Consider the following 6,696-nt stretch of genomic DNA (forward strand, 5'->3'; position numbering starts at 1 on the left):
TGTTGCCTTTAAGGGCTACCGAGCGCTGCCAGTGTGAGGAGTCGGTGGGATTCACCTGCTCCCCACCTGGGCCGCCGCCGCCCGCCTGCCCAGATGCGCTCGCCTTACACGTGCGAACCAACTGCCCTTCTAGCTACTCAGCTGGTGCGGGCGGAGGAATTGTGATTCGCGCTAAACGGGAGGCAGTCTCTGAGCACATGCAGAGTGCTTGCCCATTCTCCATAGTCTCAGAGTCCGGTGGAGAGTTTTCCAGGGTAAAGGCGGAGCTCTCGCGAGAACCCTGAGCTCCAGGACCTATTCCAACTGCCCCCCCCAGCCAGAAGCCCCGTTTTGAAGCCTGTGAACCACCGCGTTGCATTCACACGAACACCCTCAGCGAAGCTTCTGCCCCTTTAAGAAAGTTTGGCCGCCCTTCGCCCCAGTAACAGCTGATGGATGCAAAGCAGCAACCGGGCCCTCAGGGGGCCAATCAGCTGTTTCCACATCTCGCCCACGTGATTACCACGCGCCTGAGGAGCCGCAGCGGCGGCCGTGCAATCAACCGGAGGGGGGGGCAGCCCACGTGCGCCACTTCCCCGAGACTGGATCTTAAAGGGGCCGCCGCCTGCATACTCCCGGCCCCCACTCCGAGGGAAGTCCCCTTGCGCTCAGCGGTGGAAAAGCGCGAAGCACCGCGTTGCGAGTTGCGATTTTTTTTGCACGTGTAGACAGCATTGGCGAAGTTGCCTCCTGAGCAGGCGGGCCAAGCCAGCCTTTGGAGCAAGGGCTTATCATAAGGACAAGGGGAGCCCTGCTGGCTCAGGCCACAGCTAGCCCACAATAGTCCAGGGAGTGCCCTGTTCTCCCAGTGGTTGAACAGTGAGAAACCAGCAAACAGGATCCTGCCTGTAGGTGTGGAAGCAGAGCCTGGCCACAGTGGCTGGGAGCCATGGAGAGCTCTCCATGACCATCAAGAGCTCTCCATGCAGAAGGTCCAGGCAGAGCTGGGAGGAGAGACTTTGCCCCAAACCCTGGAGAACTGTTGTTGCCAGTCCATGCCGACCACACTGGCCAGCTGCTTGTGTTGGGAGTGGGGCAAAGAGGGTGTCCTGATGCAACCCAGGCCTTTCCCTCCTGCTCTTTTGCTCCTCCGGCGCTGGCCAGGCGCAAATGGACACATCCTGCCCGCCCGAAGAGGATTGCAGCCTAAGAGAGAGGCTGGGGAGGGAGAGGGAAGAGACGCCTTGCCAAATTCTGGCCACGGAATCGGCCACTAGGCTGAGCAGAAGCACAGCATGGAGGAAGCTGGCAAATGTTGGAGGGTGGAAGGATGGCGGATGAGGCAAATGAGAGCTCTAGATATGATAGGTGTATATTGCAAAGGCTTCTGAAGGGGGGGGGAGAAGGAGGAGGCGGACGATTGGCTGGAGGGAGGGAGACTTTGCTAAGCCCTAATTAGCCTAAGCGGCTTTTGGAGGTGGCTTCCCAGTCGTCAGTCTCTGGCAAGGAAGCCAAAGGGCCCATAGGGAGGCAGAGGTTTTTTAAGCAGGGCCACCTGTCCAGGGATTCTTTAGCCATGATTTCTGCCCTGGAGCAAGTTGGACTAGATGGCGCTTGGGAGTCCCCTCCACCACTACAATCCTATGATTTTATTATTCTATTATTCTGCCTCTTTGGTCAGGTTCAGGGGGGGGGCACTTTGGGAGGCCTGTGGGGGCTGCTGCCTGTGAGGGTGGGGATCTAAGGCACAGGAGGCTTGGGGGGGTCTCAGGAGGCAAAGAGGCCAAGTGCATGGGCACAGAGTACCTGCTTGGTATGCAGATGGCTCTGTCCCCACTGGTGGCATCTCCAGGTGGGCCTGAAGCCCTGGGAGAGCCACTGCTGCTGGTCCGGGTGTGGACCATAAGGGTCTTCTGGTGGAGGAGAGGGCTATCCGTGGCCACTAACCACAATGACTCTGCTCTGGAAAGTTGGAAGGGAGTAAGTGCTTCTGAATCCTGGTTGCCGGAAAACTGCAGGAGGGGAGAGGGCTCTTGCGGGTTCCCCATTTAGGCACCTTGTTGGTGACGGTGAGGACAGGATACTGGAACGGATGGGCCACTGGCCTGATCCAGCAGGCGCTTCTGATGTTCTTATGACTCGGCACAAGCAGGCCAGGAAGCCTCAGGAGGGCTGTTGAGAGAGGATTGAGGCGATGTGTTTATTCCTCACAAGCCTGATACTTCAGCTTCTATTTCACCCAAACACACCGACCTCTTCCTCTGGCCTGCCTTGGCAACTTAGTCCCTAGAACTGACCTGTTACATAGTGACCAGATGCCCCAGGACAGACAGGAGCGGGGTGGGGTGGGCGCTTTCAAAAGGGCCCACCAACTCACTCCTGGTGGCTGCAACTCCTTTCCCTCCCTCTGGAGTCTGCCAAACCCTCACCCAGAAAGTTGCTTCCCCCTGCTTGCCCCCCCCTGCTCCTCTGGGGCAGCCCCTGCGTCCCCTCCCCCCTCCCCAGTCCTGGCTTGCCTCTCCTGTCCTTTCACGACTCCTGGGCTGCCAAGGCCCCTCCAGACCCTGCCAGAAGCTGCAGAGCGGATCAGGCTGCTGCACATGAGCCAATGCCCCAGCAATGTCAACTATGTGCCTCCGCCCTTCCTGCAGCATGTGGGCCTGGCGGAGCCCCGGAGGCAGCTCAGTGCGCCGGCAGGGGCTCCCTTTCCAGCCAGAGAAACACAGAGGTGCCCAGGAGTGGTGCCACATGGTGGGCGGCAGGAGAGGCAGAGAGGGCACCACATCCTGGCTCAGGAGTCTGGCAGGCAGCCCGGCAGCCCCCCTGGAAGGGGGAAGGTACCCATTGAGGTCTTTTCCATCCAGGAAATGCCACACCCTTCCCTTTGGTGCTGGCCCAGGAGGGGCAGGGCAAACCCACCTGGGCAGCAAAGGGCCCCACAAGCAGCTCCTGGTTCTCCCGCCAGACCAAGTTGCCTGCATATGTAAACACAGGTGTAAAGGGCACCACCCTGAGGGATGCCACGTGGGAGGGGGGAAAGGCAGCCTCTGCCTGGGCCCCTCTGCCTTCAGCAGCCATGGGGGGGTGTAGAGGGAGGGAGCCTTGCGTGTCTCACTCTCCAGACATTCCTGGATGAGTCATGGGAGGAGGCGGAGGCAGAGGAATGCTCTGTGGCCACAGGGGCAGCAGCAGCAGAAACCCAGCAGTCTCCTCTGCCTTCGCTCTTCCCATGCCACCTGAACCCCCCCCCCCGCCCCATTGGCCTGGAGGGTGTGGGGAGGCCAGAGAGCAGCTGACCCATGGCTGGAGGCCTCCTGGAGCAAGGGAGTTGGCCACAGCAGAGATGGGGTGACGAAGGTGGACCTAGGCCCAGGCAGCTGCTTTTGCTGCTGGGGATCCAGACCCATCTCACGATGCTCGGTGCCAACCAGGAGGGCTGCGGCAGAATCATAGAATTATACAGCTGGAAGGGCCCCTCCAGGGTCATCTAGTCCAACCCCCTGCGATTCAGGAATGGCAGCTAGAGAGGAAGGCATCCAACCTGTGTTTGGAAACCTCCAGTGAAGAAAGCAGGCGGAAAATAGTTTCTGAGCCATCTTAGCTAGAAACCTGGCCCTTCCCATGGGGATTTCTAATAAAGAAAAAGAACCAACTCCTCTCCTAGGGAACCGCTTCTGCGTTAGATGGAAGACACGAGGCTCACACTCCCAGGCTCTCCCGTCGGCTTCCACCGCCAGCCCCGTTAGGTGCCCTGCGGCCGCTTCCGGTGCCAGAGCCTTCACGAGCCGCTGCCTCGCCAGCGCCACTTTCCCGACTGCGGCCTCGGGGCGCCTTTGCGCCGCTCTGACCTCCGCAGAACCTCCTGGCCGCTCGGGACTGAAATAGCCGCCGCCGCCGGGCTATGTATAGGCCGCTGCCTCGGGCACCCAGCGGGGACTTACGTAATTCACCTTAGCCGCCCCTGGCGAGGGCAGCGCAGCATCTCCGGCGCACCTGTGCGGCGCGCCAAGGTGAGGGGCGCTCATCCCCGTGGCCGCGCGCGCGCCCGCACCCATCCGGCCACCACCGACCCGTTTCTCTCGAGTCCACATTGGGCAGGGGAGAACTCGGGCAAGGCTGCCCTGCTCACCCCTCCGCGAAGGAGGTTTCTTTTATTCCCATTTCCCAGAGGGGAGACTGAGGCTGAGAGCGCTCGCAGCTCATCCCAGGAAGGCGACAGCCACTCACATCTCCCCCATGATGTTTTGCCGTTCCCTCGCAGCCCTCTCCCCCTCAGGCGCCCCTTGGTGTCCCTGTCCCACCCACTCAGACCCCTGACCCGTCACCGGAGGAGGGAGGGTCATCAGCAGCCGTGCCGATGCCTGAGGACACAGCTAAGGAGCTAGCTCAGATTAAGCAGACAAGCCTCTCCTCTCCCTCCATTGACCATTTTTACTCTCCCCCCCCCCCCTGCTGTGAGAGGAGAAGTCTCTTTCTTAGCCGAAGCCCCCTCACAGGGCTGGTTGCGAGGATAAAATAGGAAGGTGGGATAGAAGTAGGAAGAGGGTGACCCGCTGGTGGGTCAAAACTGACCTGAACCAATCAAAGGTTTTTTTTTCAGTTTTTAAAAAGCAAGCAACTTTCACAAGCGGCGAAAATACATTTTATCCACTGCGCTGTGCGCTGTCGGTGGGGAGGCAGTAGAGACTAAAAGAAGGAGAAGCAAGGGAACATAAGAGACCCCCGACTTGCTCTCCTTCAGGGCTCACCCCAAAAGTTTCCCGAAGGAAAACCCCTTTCTCTAAAACCTGGCTGGGGCGCCATCTGCTGGCCACAGGGAGGTGGTTTTACTTATTTATCTTTCAGGTAACTATTTAGGCATTCCTTCCCAGCAGACGCACATAGGGTTGTATTGCTTATCTCTTGCGTTGGTTTTGACCTTTTAAAGCCCCAAACGGGATGGGATGAGAATTTCTCAACAATTGCTCATCCCACAAAACGATGCTCCTTCTCTGCCCCCACCCACCAATTATTGGATGGTGGCTGATGAGTTATGGAAACAGAGTGTTTCCAGTTGTGGTACCCAAAGTCTGGGATAGCTTTGCAAGAGAGTTCCTCCTGTCCTTGTCTCTGAGGTTACTATTCTGTCTAGCTATGAACTAGCCACTGAATGCCTATAGCCACTGCCAGAGAAACTAAATTGGGGAGAGCTTGCATGCTTCCCTTTGGGGGCACATGGTTGACCAATGTGAAAGCAGGGTGCTAGGCTAGGTGGGTCTCCTTTGGCCTGATCCAGCAGCCAGGCTCTTCTTACGGTCCTATGGAACCTTCAGGTCCAGAGGCAGTCTATCTGGACTCCTAGGGATATTTGGCCACTGTGACGACAGGATGCCAGACTAGATAGCCCTGCTTTGGCCTGATCCAGCCAGTTGCTGCGGTTATGAAGGATGAGATATACGAACAGAGGAGAGTAAGTCTTAGTGTGTCTCCTAGTCACAATGGCAATGTTCTTCCTCCCCTGTGAGAGGCAGCCGGCCTCTGAATACCAGTTGCTGGGAATAGCAAACTGGGAGAGCAGCAGCTATGGGGGTCCTGCTGAGGGGCTTCCCAGGAGAGGCATCTGCTTGGTCACCCAAAAATGGTGGAGTGGAAAGTTAACAGGAGGAAGAAGCACTGAGGATCAAGGCCTCAGAATATTGGGAGGGAGCTGGTGTGGTGCAGGGGTGAGAGCAGCAATGGGGCCCTACAGGTGAGGGGTGGGAGTCCATCCACTTCTTCAGTGTCTCAGGGTTGGCGACTCAGACTAGGCCTGAGGAGACCCGAGATCAGGTGTGATGGGTCAGAACCCTAACATTGCGTGGTGTCACACAGTGGGAGGAGGCCCAATGGGGCTCAGCTGGCTGAGGAATATTGACCCATCTGTGAAAATTGGTGGGGGGGGGGCTCGGCCCCTACGGTCCCCCAATAGATGGCACAGCTGCCCAAGATAATAAAACTCAGCAGCCAGCCCAACTTGGGCCAGTTGCTACCCCTAAATCTAGCCTGCCTCTCAGGATTGTTGTGAAGATAAATTGGGGAGCGGAAGGAACAAGATAAACAGCTTTGAACTCCTTGGAGTAACAATTTGCTGTAAATGAATTGCTTTTAGAAGCAGCTGACATTTGCAGAGTATTGGGGGCCAGGAAGGCGCCCCCCCCCCCCGCAAGACTACAAGGGCTTAATGCAAGGGTGGCCACTCCCACCCCCACCCTTCAGATGTTGCTGGACCTACAAAATGACCTGCCCATTGGACATGCTGCGATGGGAGTTGGAGTCCAGCAGGATTTGGGGTGCCCCGCCACCCCACAGATCTGATCTTCTTCAGATAGGGCCCTGGAGTACAATCCAGAGAGGTCACGACCCCACCTTTGGGAACAAAGGAGAGAGCTTGCAGCAGCCTTTGCCCACCCGCTGGGGCTGATGGGAGTTGTAGTCCAAGGCGCCTGGTGGAGGGGCAGAGAGGGCTGGCTCGCTGGCTCCTCTTCCTCGTGCAGCCTGCCCACCTTAGCGCCACCCGCCACCGCGGAAAAAGACGAGGATGTCACCCCAGCAGTTGCCACCAGGGGGCATCGCAGCTCAAGATGCTGCAGGGGTGGGGGCGTGGGGGAGAAACGGGGGCGGGGGCGGGGCAATGATGTGCCTTCTCACCCGCCCACGCACCAAACTCTCGCAAATTCAAAATAAGGCGCACGGGGGGGG

This window comes from Lacerta agilis, chromosome 15, assembly GCF_009819535.1.
Source record: "Lacerta agilis isolate rLacAgi1 chromosome 15, rLacAgi1.pri, whole genome shotgun sequence".
In the NCBI taxonomy this organism is placed as follows: Eukaryota; Metazoa; Chordata; class Lepidosauria; order Squamata; family Lacertidae; genus Lacerta; species Lacerta agilis.